Source organism: Notothenia rossii (assembly GCF_949606895.1).
Source record: "Notothenia rossii genome assembly, chromosome: 9".
NCBI classification, from domain to species: domain Eukaryota; kingdom Metazoa; phylum Chordata; class Actinopteri; order Perciformes; family Nototheniidae; genus Notothenia; species Notothenia rossii.
Window position 1 is genome coordinate 48,322,226 of NC_136907.1, and position 15,952 is coordinate 48,338,177.

The 15,952-nt window shown below is 43.2% G+C and overlaps 1 protein-coding gene and 1 long non-coding RNA gene across 2 annotated transcripts in view; one reads left to right on the forward strand and one right to left on the reverse strand.

The window, feature by feature from the left end:
• LOC307019244 (cadherin-18-like) overlaps nucleotides 1-15,952 on the forward strand; it is a 323,849-nt gene that overhangs the window by 195,557 nt on the left and 112,340 nt on the right. The gene's annotated exons all lie outside the window — the stretch shown is intronic.
• Nucleotides 15,176-15,921, reverse strand: LOC307019254. The gene is made up of 2 exons (XR_013802619.1): nucleotides 15,803-15,921; nucleotides 15,176-15,678 (listed from the first exon to the last, which is right to left on the reverse strand). It is a non-coding gene; the product is annotated as an uncharacterized lncRNA (long non-coding RNA).

A 15,952-nucleotide genomic window follows, 5' to 3' on the forward strand; every position in this document is an offset into this window, starting at 1 on the left:
AAACAAGCAGGATTAGGAAAGAATTTCCCTTCACAAGGAGCATCAAAACATCACTAGGAATAATACTAGTAGGCCTGGACGATTGTTTACCACTGAAGAATAAACGAAGAACTGGCGAAGTCTGAGGATGGGAACCAGGGTTTTAAGCAGGTGCAGGTGAGTAGTGGCAATCAGTGAGATGAACAACAGCAGCGGAGGTGAGTTGACGGGAATCAGGATGTAGGTCAGCCACGCCCAGCCAGGAAGACAGACAAACAGATAAAACAAACACAGAAGGGGGAAAAGAAGGAGGAAGTACTGCAGATCCCCACAGTACCAGGTCACTGGTGTGAACAGGCTTAATGTGGGAGACATGAAAGTTGGGATGGATTCTCAATGTTCTGGGAAGCTTCAGCTGGACTGCAGAGGGGTTAATAATCCTTTGAATGGAGAAGGGACTAATAAAGCGTGGGGACAGCTTCTTAGATTCAGAGAGGAGAGGAATGTTCCTGGAAGATAACCAGACAGACTGACGTGGGACGTAAGGAGGGGCAGCTTGTCTGTGGCGGTTGGCTGACCGTTGGTTCCGAGCTGAAGTCAGGAGGAGAGCAGAGCGAGTGTCTCTCCAGATCTTCTGATAACGACGAACATGCTGCTGGACCGAGGGAACTGCTAGTTCTCTTTCCTCTTCAGGGAACAGGGGCGGCTGGTACCCTAAAGAGGCCTCAAACGGGGAGAGACCAGTAGCAGAACACGTTAGGGTATTATGAGAGTACTCAACCCAGGAAAGATGGGTGCTCCAGGTAGAGGGGTTACGGTCAACGATGCAGCGGAGGGCTGATTCCAGGTCCTGGTTGGTTCGCTCAGTTTGACCATTTGACTGGGGATGTTATCTGGATGTTAAACTGACAGAAGCTCCCAGGGATTGACAGAACTCCTTCCACACTCGAGAGATGTGTTGAGGGCCGCGGTCAGAGACTATGTCAGAAGGGATTCCATGTTGCCGGAAAACGTGTACAGAGAGGAGTTGGGAGGTCTCCAGGGCTGAAGGGAGCTTAGGAAGAGCTACAAAGTGGGCAGACTTAGAGAACCTGTCAACATTGGTGAGAATTGTGGTGTTACCCTGGGAGGGAGGAAGGCCGGTAACAAAGTCCAAGGCGATGTGTGACCAGGGACGACTAGGGATGGGTAGAGGCTGGAGCAATCCTGCAGGTGTTTGGTGGGAGGACTTGCCCCTAGCACACGTGGGACAGGAATAAACAAACTACTGAGTGTCCTTGTTGACAGTTGGCTATCAGAAGTGTCTCTTAAGAAAGGAACGTGTGCGGTTTACGCCGGGATGGATGGAGAACCGGGAACTGTGGACCCACTGTAGGACCTTGAAGCGAGCAGCATCGGGAACGTACTGACGGTTCGGAGGACCGTTATTCAGGTCTGGTTGCTCTCTCAACGCCTCCTGGATGGTGTTATCAATCTCCCAAGAGAAGATGCCAACAGCACAACACTTGGGCAGTATTCAGGGTTCCCGCGGGGTCTTAAATAGTCTTACATTTGATAATATGAATTTAAGGCCTTAAAAAGGTCTTAAATATGACCAAAAAAATAAGAAAGGTCATAAATATGATTTAGAAGGTCTTAAAAATGATCGGATTTGAAAGGTACTTCTGTGTTGCAATCGCGTCTAAATGTGTTTTGGGGGAAATGTCCGGGCTGCAAAGTAGCCAGTACAGTAATAGCCTTTCAGTTCCCCCCAACAATTTGTATTGAAATAAATCAACATGGAACCAGTAATCACTAACTTTGTTTCCCCCGGCCCCTTATCGGAGAACACCCAGCTAGTAACCTAGCAACCAAGCTTCAGCTTGCGGCAGTCAGAAACTCAGGTATCTTCGAATCTACTTGCAAATAAATATGGGGAAGTGTAAGTTCAACCGTATTTGGTTGGAAAACATCGAATTTAGTGCTTAGTCGAAACCAGTGGAGGGGAACGTGTTTTGAAGCCCGCTGCACCTTTTGCAAAATAAATTAGCGTTTGTTTTGCTAATGTAGCGTTAGCTAGTGCAGCGTTAGCTAGTGCAGCGTTAGCTAATGCAGCGTTAGCTAGTGCAGCAGCTCCCGCAACAACACCGGGGGACCTCCGGGCGACGTCAACCCTAAAAGCGGAGGTGCTGTGGACCTGCTCGATTATGGCAAAAATCACGTGAGAAATCACGATTATTTTGGTCAATAATTGATATCACGATTATTAAATATGATTATTCATTGACTTTGAAAACATCCATTTATTGAACTTTAAAACAAATAATAATTTGAACGGTATCTTTTTAACTGTTGATTACCCTGAAAGTATAATTCAACGGAAAAACCTATACAAAAATAAATTAAATAAATGATACATTTAAATAAATAATATCAAAATAATAAATACCAATAAACAAGATAAAAAAATATTTTGGAGCGCACTTCCACAAGCTACTAAAAATATATAAATATGATAAATAAAAATCAATTAAACTAAAATTAATTAGATCAAATATGTTGCAGTGCACTGTCACAACCTAGCAAAGCTAAATAATCGTTTTTCGATGTTGTTTTCGTATTTGTGGCAGGCCAAAATCGTAATTGCGATTAAAATACGATTAATTGCACAGCCCGAACACAGACACACACACATACACACTTTTTGTCTAACACGCTAACACAGTTCTGTGTACTGTTATGTTCTTATGTTGAACATTAATTCATTTACTTTGTAAGTAATTATGGGACATATTTCTTCTTTCATAGCAATTTTCCTTCATACTTTCTTGCCGTGAAATAGGTCTTAAATTGTTTTCAAAGTGGTCTTAAAAATGTCTTAAAAAGTCTTAAATTTGAGTTGGCGAAACCTGCAGGAACCCTGAGTATTGAAACAGCAGAGGGCTCGGGAGAGTCAGGCGATTGCAGTCTGGATATAGCATCAGGCTTTACATTCCGGGAACCTGGACGGTATGTGAGACTAAAGTTGAAACGACTAAAGAAGAGAGCCCACCTGGCCTGTCGGGAGTTCAGCCGTTTTGCTGACTGGATGTAGGCGAGATTCTTGTGGTCGGTCCAGACCAGGAATGACTGCTTGCTGCCCTCGAGCCAGTGTCTCCACTCCTCTAATGCCAACTTGACTCCCAGATGCTCCCTGTTTCCAACATCATAATTGCGCTCAGCAGGAGAGAGGCGGCGTGAAAAGAAGACACAAGGATGGAGGATGTTATTAGAACCAGCTGTTTGCGACAAGACAGCTCCCACCCCCGTGTCTGACGCATCAACCTCCACAACAAACTCCTTCTCAGGGTCTGGCTGGATGAGGATGAGAGCAGAGGTGAACAGGGACTTGAGTTTGCGAAAAGCCTAATTTGCCTCTGGGATCCAGAAGAACTTAATGTTGACAGAGGTGAGTCTTGAGAGGGGTGCAGCAACCTTACAGAAGTTCCTGATGAAGCGGCGGTAAAAGTTGGCGAAGCCCAGAAACCTCTTAAGCTCTCTCCTCCACTCCACCACTGCCTCGATCTTTCCAGGATCTGCCTCCACTCTGCCTTGCCTGATGATATAGCCCAAGAAGCTGATCCGGTTCTGGTGGAACTCACACTTCTCAGCTTTGACATAGAGCTAGTTCTCCAGCAGTCTCTGAAGCACCAGGCGGACTTGGTTTTCGTGTTCCTCATGGTTCTTGGAGAAAATAAGGATGTCCTCTATGTACACAAAGACAAAGCGGTTAAGGAAATCACGCAGGACATCGTTAACCAGATCCTGAAATACTGCTGGAGCGTTAGTGAGACCAAAAGGCATGACTAGGTACTCAAAATGACCTTTGTTGAAAGCCGTCTTCCATTCATCCCCTTGACGGATACGGATCAGGTGATAGGCGTTCCTAAGGTCAAGCTTGGTGAACAGGGTTGCCTCTTGGAGAGGTTCAAAAGCAGAGGTGAGAAGGGGTAATGGGTACTTGTTCTTAACAGTGATGTTGTTTAACCCACAAAAGTCAATGCAAGGTTGCAGTGCCTTATCCTTCTTGCCAACGAAGAGCCCGGCACCCACGGGGAGGAGGAAGGACGAATAATCCCAGCAGTGATATATACAGTTGCAAGAAAAAGTATGTGAATCCTTTGGAACTACCTGGATTTCTGCATAAATTGGTCATAAAATGTGTTCTGATCTTCATCTAAGTCACAACAATAGACAAACACAGTCTGCTAAAGCTAAAACCACACATACTATATGTTTTTATGTTTTTATTGAACACACCATGTAAACATTCACAGTACAGGGTGGAAAAAGTATGTGAACCCTTGGATTTAATAACTGGTTGACCCTCCTTTGGCAGCAATAACCTCAACCAAACGTTTCCTATAGTTGCATATCAGACCTGCACAACGGTCAGGAGGACTTTTGGACCATTCCTCTTTACAAAACTGTTTCAGTTCAGCAATATTCTTGGGATGTCTGATGTGAATCGCTCTCTTGAGGTCATGCCACAGCGACCCTTAAGCTCTCTCCTCCACTCCAGCACTGCCTCCATCTTTCCAGGATCTGCCTCCACTCTGCCTTGCCTGATGATATAGCCCAGGAAGCTGATCCGGTTCTGGTGGAACTCACACTTCTCAGCCTTGACATAGAGCTAGTTCTCCAGCAGTCTCTGAAGCACCAGGCGGACTTGGTTCCCGTGTTCCTCCTGGTTCTTGGAGAAAATCAGGATGTCCTCTATGTACACAAAGACAAAGCGGTTAAGGAAATCACGCAGGACATCGTTGACCAGATCCTGAAATACTGCTGGAGCATTAGTGAGACCAAAAGGCATGACTAGGTACTCAAAATGATCTTTGTTGAAAGCCGTCTTCCATTCATCCCCTTGACGGATACGGATCAGGTGATAGGCGTTCCTAAGGTCAAGCTTGGTGAACAGGGTTGCCTCTTGGAGAGGTTCAAAAGCAGAGGTGAGAAGGGGTAATGGGTACTTGTTCTTAACAGTGATGTTGTTTAACCCACAAAAGTCAATGCAAGGTCGCAGTGCCTTATCCTTCTTGCCAACGAAGAATCCGGCACCCACGGGGAGGAGGAAGGACGAATAATCCCAGCAGTGATATATACAGTTGCAAGAAAAAGTATGTGAACCCTTTGGAACTACCTGGATTTCTGCATAAATTGGTCATAAAATGTGTTCTGATCTTCATCTAAGTCACAACAATAGACAAACACAGTCTGCTTAAGCTAAAACCACACATACTATATGTTTTTATGTTTTTATTGAACACACCATGTAAACATTCACAGTGCAGGGTGGAAAAAGTATCTGAACCCTTGGATTTAATAACTGGTTGACCCTCCTTTGGCAGCAATAACCTCAACCAAACGTTTCCTATAGTTGCATCAGGCCTGCACAACAGTCAGGAGGACTTTTGGACCATTCCTCTTTACAAAACTGTTTCAGTTCAGCAATATTCTTGGGATGTCTGGTGTGAATCGCTCTCTTGAGGTCATGCCAAAGCATCTCAATTGGGTTGAGGTCAGGACTCTGACTGGGCCACTCCAGAAGGCGTATTTTCTTCTGTTGAAGCCATTCTGTTGTTGATTTACTTCTTTGCTTTGGGTCGTTGTCCTGTTGAATCACCAATCTTCTGTTGAGCTTCAATTGGTGGACAGATGGCCTTAAGTTCTCCAGCAAAATGTCTTGATAAACTTGAGAATTCATTTTTCCGTCGATGATGGCAATCTGTCCAGGCCCTGAGGCAGCAAAGCAGCCCCAAACCATTATGCTCCCTCCACCATACTTCACAGTTGGGATGAGGTTTTGATTTTGGTGTGCTGTGCCTTTTTTTCTCCACACATAGCGTTGTGTGTTCCTTCCAAACAACTCAACTTTGGTTTCATCTGTCCACAGAATATTTTGACAGCACCCAGGTGCTCTTTTGCAAACTTCAAACGTGCAGCAATGTTTTTTCTGGACAGCAGTGGCTTCCTCCATTTTATGACCAACTTATGCAGAAATCCAGGTAATTCCAAAGTGTTCACATACTTTTTCTTGCAACTGTAGCTCAATAGCATCTTTCTCAGGACGGGACAGTTTGTAGAGGCGGCTGGTGGGTAGAGGAGCCTCAGGAAACAGATCTATGGAGCAGTCGTAGGGCCGGTGAGGAGGAAGGGAGAGAGCCCTCTCCTTGCTGAAGACCAGTCTCAGGTCGTGGTAGGTCGTAGGGATTCCAGTTAAGTCTACAGAAGCAGCAGAGCAGAAGGCAGGGTTTGGGGAGACAGGAGGCATGGCAGATAACAGGCAGTTAGCGAGACAGTCCTGATGCCATTCAATGATTTTTCCATTAGCCCAATCAATGTGTGGGTTGTGGGTGCGAAGCCACGGATAACCCAATACCAGAGGTGTGGAAGGTGCAAAGATTACCTTTAACTGGATGAGCTCTCTGTGGTTGCCGGAGGTGATCAATGTCAAATCAAATCAAGTTTTATTTATATAGCACATTTATAAACGATTTTTGGTCGAGCCAAAGTGCTGTACAAATAATAAAAATAGCCTACAGTAAAGACACTTTAGAGCTAATACAATAGCACAGATTGTTCAGAATATCAGTATGAGAAAAAACGACACCCTCTGTCCGTAGACCCTCACATCGTACAAGGAAAAACTTCCGGAGAAAACCCACAGTTTAAAGGGAAAAAATGGGAAAAACCTCAGGGAGAGCAACAGAGGAGGGATCCCTCTCCCAGGACGGACAGACGTGCAATAGATGCCGTGTGTAAATCGAAGAGATAATACATTTTACAGCATGAATACACAGATGCAGACAGACAGACAGACAGACGGAAGAACAAGCACTCCCTTAGAATAGGTTGAGGGCAAAGGGTAGCAAGTAAGAGAGTAAGAAACAGAGGTGGAGAGGCACACTCAGGGAACAAGGTCCCCACTGGAGCCTTAGTTGGAAATTGATGAGAGATAGGGAGGTACGCTGTGTCTACGAATCGTAACATTCCCCGGCCTGTCTAAGCCACTCTGCAAACCGTTTCCCTCTAATAAAACCTTGAGAGGTTAGAGAGGGAAAAGGTCTTGGATAAAAGTTATTCTTGATAAGAGAAGCCTAGAAAGCCAGAGAGAAAAAGTGAGTTTTAAGTGTTGATTTAAAAAAAAAAACAGGGTCTGGGCCGACCTCACATGGAGGGGCAAAATGTTCCAGAACCTGAGGCCCGCTGCTGCGAATGCTCGGTACCCTGGTCTGGCACTATCAGCAGCAGCTGATCAGCTGACCTTAAGGCTCTGCCTGGGTAGGCCGGAGCCAGCCCATTTAGGGCTTTGAAAACAAATAAAAGGATTTTAAAATCTACTCTGAACCGAACTGGAAGCCAGTGCAATGAGGCCAGCATTGGGGTGATGTGGTCACGCTTTTTATGGCCAGTTAGAAGACGTGCAGCTGCGTTCTGCACTAGCTGCAGGCGTCTAATTGAGGCCTGGTCCATACCCAAATACAGAGTATTGCAGTAATCCAGTCTCGAGGTAACAAAGGCGTTAATAACCCTTTCTGGGTCTTTAAAAGATAAAAACGACTTGGTCTTAGCCAATAGTCGTATTTTAAAAAAGCAGGTCTTGACTACGGTGCTGACCTGCTTATCAAATTTAAAAGCGCTATTGAAGGTCACTCCAAGGTTCATGATAGAGGGGAGGATGTTTTTATTGAGGGAGCCCAGAGGGGCTCAAAGTGGCTGACTGTGCTGTTACAGAGGAGATTATTTGCCCAAGGTGCATAGGCTGTTAGAAGTTCATCGAAAGCAGGGATGCCCAACCTTTTTTGAACCGAGAGCTACTTTTAAAGTTGCCAGACTGCCGAGATCCACCAGTCCAAATAGAGAGGCGTAGCCATTACTGACAGCCTACTACCAGGTAAATACACACTTCTACTTGTATAAAACTGACATTTGTACGATGAATACTTCATAAAATACTGCAGATCCTTTATCTTACCTCTTTCTAATCTACACACATAAAAGTATTAAACTGAAGTTACACAACAGTGTTGTTGATACAGAGTTGGAGTTTATTCACACATCACATACTACAGTGGGTAATGTTTTCAAGAAACATTGAACAGTGCTGCCACATATGACACAGGGAAAAAAGAAAAGACTCTGAACCCTTTCTTTGTCATTATATAAAAATAGTGTTGCTACAAAAGTATAAATTAGGCTTACTAATAAGACAACTCAGATCTGAAGCTACACAGGAATCTGCTGCCAAAGTGCAATAAAAAAGACACAATTAATAGAATCAAACCCTTTTTTTGTTGCATTTTAGTAGAGTATAAAAATAAATGCCTTTTTAAAATAGGATGCAAGCAACACTAGTTTCTTAACCTGAATTGATAATAGACTATAATCAATTTAAGTTTGCATTCTTATACCATTTTGTACAATAATTATAATGAATAAGTTCAAACAAACTAAAACTTACAGCTGATAAATAACGGAATATAACTTGAGTTTTTATTATATCAAAAACCTGTTGAAATGCTACTGTTATTTTTACTGTCCCCCAAAAGCGCGTCGGCAGCCTCCAGAAATGCTTCTTTCACAACTTAGCCGTCTTTGAAAGACTTCATGTGTTTCGCAAGAACATGACTGACACGATAAGATGCTATGGTAGCAGCCTTGCTCTTGTTGTTGGGCCGGGTGAAAATTGACAGCTGTGCATTTAGCTCACCTTTCAGGTCCCTCACCTTTTGGGAGCGTAGGGCAGAATTAGGAGGGAATTCCGTCTCGTAGCGTTTGTGCACTGTTTTGAAATGCCGCTACTAAATGACCCTTCTTCGATAAAGCCATGCTCGCATTGCAGATGAGACAGATGGACTTTGAATTGGAATAGATACAAACATAATCATCCTCCCACTCGGAGTGAAAATTATATATTTTGGGCTTTTTTGGGGTCACGCCGGCAAATCACAAAGCTTTGATGCGTTCAAGCGCATTATTCTGCCACAGAAAGATTATGTTACAGGACATTAACGATAAAACTGAATATTGTTGTTGTTTTTAGACACATCTCGCGATCGACTGGGAATCTCCCCGCGATTGACCGGTCGATCGCGATCGACTGGTTGGGCACCCCTGATCTAAAGGCTCCAGGCAGAGTCCCAGCTGTTCAACTAGCTCACAGTCCAAAAAACTATCCTCAGCACCAGAATCAATGAAGGCTTGGAGAGGCAAAGTCATAGTGTTAACACAGATCTTGGCGGGTATTAGAAAACGATTCAAGGAAGGGGGTAAAGATGATGGCTGTGGACTTGTCAGGACCCCCAATCTCACTGACAAGCTCCCACGTTTGGGCGTACTGGACAGTTGTCAATGACATGCCCGGCGTTACCACAATACATGCATTGGCCAGCACACATCCGGCGCTGACGTTCCTCCGGAGAGAGTCTAGCACGCCCCAGCTGCATAGCCTCCTCGTGAGAAGAGGTGCGCACGCTGGGCGGCGAGAAAACGGAAGGAGACTTAAACACTGAGGGAACAGGGTAGGTGGAAAAACTGGGCTTACTGTGTGAGACTGGTGGATTCCGCTGTGTCCGCTCAGGTCGGCGCTCCCGCAAACGACAGTCCAGGCGGGACACCAAGGAAATCAGATCTGGGAGATCCGCTGGAACGTCTCGTGCTGCCAATTCATCCCGAAGCTGATCCTTTAATCCTCTCAAAAACACCGCCTTGAGAGCCGCCTCTTCCCATCGAGCCTCTGCAGCGAGTGTGTGAAACTCAATGGAATACTCAGCTATAGTGCGGTTTCCTTGTTGTAAACTGAGCAGCTGATTCTCGGCAGAGCCAGGATAATTGGGATGATCAAAAACAGCAGAAAAACGATCTGAGAAGCATTCAAAACGCAGAGAGTCATAATCCACTGAAGAACTGCCCAGGTTAAAGCCTTGCCACGGAGCAAAATCAGAACGTAATTAATCCTGGTAACATCAGCGGCAAACGAAACAGGACGCTGGCGAAAAACCTTGTTGTACTGAAAAATAAATCCTCTGCATTTCTCCACCTCTCCGTGGAATGGCTCAGGGTCGGTGATGGGGAAATCCTGGCGTTGAGTAGGAAAATAGCTGGATTGGGAGTGGCATGAGAAGCTGCAGCTGAGGTAGTTAGAGCTGAGATCTGGCAAGCTAACCCAGAGACATGATGAGCCATGGATTGATTGCTCTCTACTAACGCCCGAATGAGCTGGTCGTGTTGACCCAGGAGGGAACCCTGACTAGACAGGGCATGATGGACTGTGGCGGGATCCGCTCCAGTGCCTGCGGGGTTCATTGTTGGCCAGTTCTTCTGTTAGGCTTCCCGAGAAGTGACTGGAGATGAGAACCCCCTAAACAAGCACTAAAACTGAGACAGTGGTGAAGTGTCAAAAAAGGGCTTTATTTTGTCCACGACACTGGCAAGGAGTTGACGATGAGCACATAGAGGGGAGACGTGGAGCTGGGCTGACAAGGAGGGAGGACTGGACGTGGCTGGCAGAGAGGCTGGAGTATGTGGATCTGGAAAAGGAAAAACAAGCAGGAGTAGGAAAGAATTTCCCTTCACAAGGAGCATCAAAAAATCACTAGCAAAAACACTAGTAGGCCTGGACAATTGTTTACCACTGAAGAATAAATGAAGAACTGGCGAAGTCTGAGGAGGGGAACCAGGGTTTTAAGTAGGTGCAGGTGAGTAGTGGCAATCAGTGTGATGAGCAGCAGCTGAGGAGGTGAGTTGGCGGGAATCAGAATGTAGGTCTGCCACGCCCAGCCAGGAAGACAGACAAACAGACAAAACAAACACAGAAGGGGAAAAGAAGAAGGAAGTACTGCAGATCCTCACAAATTCTTAATCGGGGCGGCAGTAGATCAGTCTGTAGGGACTTGTGAACTGATCGGATGCCGGTTTCAGTATATCTGTAGTTAGGCCTAACTGTGCTGCAGCCTCAGATATGATGCAATTATAAAAACACAAATGGGCAAAGACACATGCAAATAAAGAAACATCCTCACTAACTAGACAACCCATGAGCAGGGTTTACTAAACCACTGCATACATAAAACCCTGGATACACATTTCTGTAAATACAAAACGCTGCAAGAAGCTGAAAACACAACAGAAACCATGGGGACACTGATATGTGATGAAACAGCTGGGAGCAGAGCGCTTTTTGACGTTTGGGGATTATAAAGTTGGCCAACTGTCACTGTTAGCAGAGTTAGTTTGTTTAATAAGTATAAGTATCTGTCAGTATATTACATTACATTGCATTTAGCTGACGCTTTTATCCAAAGCGACTTACAATAAGTGCATTCAACCAAGAAGATACAAACTTGAAGAAAACAGAATCATATAAGTACATCAGGTTTCATAGAGCCAAAACATTTCAAGTCCTACTCAACTGGCTTTAGATAAGCCAGTTCTTTGTTATTATCCTCCTGTGACCCAGAAAGAAAAATGTTTCAAATTTCCTTTTTTTTTTATCACACAAGTCTTTAGGGTGGTATTAACATAATGACTAACAAAAAATAAAAATATATTTTTTACCCGTTTCGAGTGGGTCGCAGATGTGGAAAAAAGTCAAACTTTTATTTTGAAGGCCCAATTTTCTAACGCTGTGCATGCAGTCGGCATTGGACTGGAAGTTCTTCCTGTTTGTCCAAAGGTCTTCTCATCAGGGCTCTATAAATAAAGAACTACGGCAGATCTGTAATATGTAATGCAGCCGAACCGTGTATTACAATGCTGTTATGTGATGACTTTCAAAGAGAAAAGCAAGAACACTCAGAATAAAGTTTTTTTTTAAAGTTTTTTTAATGTTTTTCGCATTTCATATCGCATTAACACCATATCCCTACTTGCATTGCGGCTAAAACATCCAATCAGCGAGCTTAAACCATAGCTGAGGATCTTGGGTAATCAGTTCAGTGGCTGTGTATGTGTGTATCGCAATGAAGCTTGAAATGTCCCTTATAGGCCTACGTCTGTTTCCGGTTATTTTTATTTTGAAATTCAGTTCCTGACGGACGCCAAAAAAGACAGAGATTATGGAATTAATAAAATAAATAAAAACAAGGATAATTGTGAGTAAATAACAGTGTGTTATTTTTAAAAGAATAACAAATTAGAAGGAAAAAAAGATTTTAAAAATACAGATTTCAGTATTTTGAGGCTCTGAGCCCCATTTATTTTCCTCACAGACGACAAAAAAAGTCAGAAATTATACGATTTAAAATAAAAACAATAATCGTGGCTTGATATTGAGTAAGAAGATGTTTTTATGAACTCCATAGCTTCCGGTCTTCCAAGACCCGAACGGACAAAAAGACGTGCTGCAGGCATGAAACATACTACCAATAGAAGTACATTGCTTTTAAAATCGTTCTGTGTGACACGAAAAAAAGGGAAAACTTTTGTTGGTGAACACGAATCAATAGATTAAATGTTGTTACTATAAAACGAAATGCTGTGAGACTGGGTCGCGCACTCACAACATCCTCACTCTGGGTTAGGGAGTCCGTAGCTATTAGCTTGAACTTAGCATGTGTTCTTTGCAGGTGTTTGTTGAGGTTTGACGTGGTGTTTACAGCAGTGGATAACAGCTTCTGGCCTGGACACAGTTTGCACCTCACCGTCACATTCCTGTCTATTCTTCGGACGAACTCAAAATAATGGCGATACCTCCAGCCCACGAAAGTTATCGCTGACTTAGCCATGTTTATGCAGCACTGCACATGGAGATGTGGACGTGCAAGTCGCGCAGATTACGTAAATACAGTATAAACCTGCGACGGAAACCCCTCTTGTCTGTCGGTGTGATTATGACTGATTTTATAAAAGTAACGAAGTAACGCGTGTCGGGGCAATGTTAGTAACTGTAGTGTGATTACTGAATTATAAAAGTAACGCATTACACTACTCCGTTACCGACAAAAGTAATATTATTAAAGTCACGCGTTACACCCATCTCTGCCTGGATGTAGGAAGGGCCAGATCCATTCACAGCATGGTACGCACGTACCAGTGTCTTGAAGTTGTCTGATATATTTAATAAGTATAGGTAAACTAGGTTAGCTAGCTAGCTTAAAGCAGATATGCAATAATATCAGAAGGAATCATGTGATCACATTGATAAAATAAGAAGAAAACTAACATTTTAGACAAATTGTAAGTGAGTTTCCAGTGACAGTTGGCCTGCTTTATAATCCCTGAACGTCAACAAGCGATCCGCTCCAGCTGTGTGCGTCACCAGTGTTTCTGTTGTGAGCTAGTTGCAGCATTTATTTTAACTGGTTTATTCAGGGATTTCAGTAAATGCTGTGCAGGATTTGTCAGTTTGTTGAATTTTCTTTTGAATGCTGCGCATGTGTTTTTATATTTTCATTGTTTTTAAATTGCAGCATGTTCCTCACTATGGATGTATTTTGGGCCATTGTACCGCGCTTTCAGCTGTCGTCCACCGTAGTCAATATGATGGAAGCGGTCATAGAATTGTCAAATACTCATATGTGTGTTTATAAAATGGAAAATACATTTTGGGAGTTTGGTAAACAACATTTAACAAGCCAATGACATTTTGATATCCGAACCCTTGCATTTCTGTCAAGCATTATTTGAGATGAGACGCAGCAATATTAGACAGTAAAGGCTGTTTAATTAACAGAGGCAGCTGTTTCTCAAGCTAGACCTTTGAAATAACAAGCTGCAGCAGGAGCAGGAGGATTAACTGCTGATGGAGGGCTGGAGAAGTGGGAGAACACAAAGCAGGAAATAGTCCAACATTCCCAAACCTACTTGAGTAAGAATTAACAGCCAAATGTACATAATGTTATTTGGTCAGTGGTGGATCCAGATTTACAGAGGAAGAAATAAGAAATAGTACCCACCCCTCCAGATTCAGGCAGTATTTCCTGATGACAAAATGTTTTTGTCTATCAAATGGAAGATTGTGGTTTCACTAAAACCAATAATACAACAAAAGTTAATGATAATACAAAAATATATTTGTTAGTGAAGGATTTTAGACACTTCAAACCTCAATTGGAATTAAAGGTCCCATGTCATGCTTTTCTGGTTATTACAGCCTGGCTATGAGTGTGTTTGTGTGCTCAGGCTGAGTTCCACGGTCTTTCGCTGTCTCACAGACCCCACGCAGCAACCAGGAAACGACACCAGTAATACAGCTCACACTGTCGGCTCCTCAAGGTCAAAGGGCGGAGTAGCGAACCCCGTTTCATCCCGCCAATACGGCACCCAGACACCACGCAGCATTCTCATCTGTTTGTCATTGCTGGTGTCATTTTCTGGTTGCTAACAAAGGCCATTGTAACACATAAACACACATCAGAGCACAGTGGGCTCATAGGGAGGGGGGGTCAGGAGCTCCAACAAGGCGTTTAGGACAGAGAGTGAATACATACTATACAGAGATGCTGTATGAGAAACCAATGTGATTTTGGAACATTGAACAATGTAAATCTATTCTAGTAGACCTCAACAATGGAATTATGATCAGTAGAAATGGCCATGACATGGGACCTTTAAAGTGAACATTTATTTGCCATGAAAACAAATCCAACGTAGGTCCATGATGATGAGGGAGAATTACCCTCCAGTCTGCAGCTACTTGTCAGGCTAATGGCTGCTCACAGAATCTCTGCTCACACACACACACACACACACACACACACACACACACACACACACACACACACACACACACACACACACACACACACACACACACACACACAAACACACACACAAACACACACACATGCAAACACACACACACACACACACACACACACACACACACACACACACATACCATGTATACATCACTTCAGGGCACATTACATTGACTTACATGCATTTCCTGGAGACTTATCCTAACCTTAACCATAACCAACACATGCCTAACCCTAACCCTTACCCTAAACCAGGGGTGTCAAACTCATTTTCACCGAGGGCCACATCAGCATAATCGTTGCCCTCAAAGGGCCAGATGTAACTTATAAATGTAACTAAATGCAATGTAACTAAATGCAATGTAAAATAAATGTAACTACTCCTTAATATTAAATAACTGAATGTATTACTTATTCAAGTTACAAATATTACATATATATTTGCATAGATGTAAAAAATATGTTTGCTTGTTGCTCTGTTATTATAACATAAATCCTTTTAATTTGTCAGGTTATGAAACCCATATTACTCCATCAATCAACGATCAAACTATCCAAGTGAATAAAGAAAAATAACATCAAACACAAGTTATGACATTAACTTTGTTCAAAACTTGAAATAACAAATAACTGTAAAACCAACAATTGTGAGCTGCTAAGAACATGTGTGACAGATGTAGCATTTTACAAAAACAAATGGCTGCACACAGCCTTGCAGGGGGCATACATCCAACTCATGAGAGATGGTTTGATTACAGTAAACATTTGTTTGCAGAAACACATAAAACCTGCAAACACTAAATACATTGCTACACATATAAAGTAGTATATGTAATAAACTCAAAACAACAAAATAAGGGTTGTCTCAGTCCACAACTATATTGGTCAAGTTTTTAGGTTAGTTTTTGATGAGGAGATGCTGCCTGTCCTTGAACACACCATGTGGATCCCCTCTCCACCATCCTCATCCATTGATCATGTTCTGTAAATAACAAACACAAAACAAAATGCAAACACAATCATTACATTGCACATAGTTTAACTATTGTTCTTCTTGGTTGAATTGCATTTGATTATATATTATTAGGTTTTTTTCAAATGCTTACCAATGTGTTTTCTGACCAGATGTCTGACAACGTTTTTCCGTGGCCAGTGTGTCAATGTCTGGTTTTAGGTCCTGTGCTGTAGCAATCCGTAGAACAGCGTGGAGGTTGTCGTCAGTGATGCGTGATCTGTGCTTGTTTTTGTTTAGATTC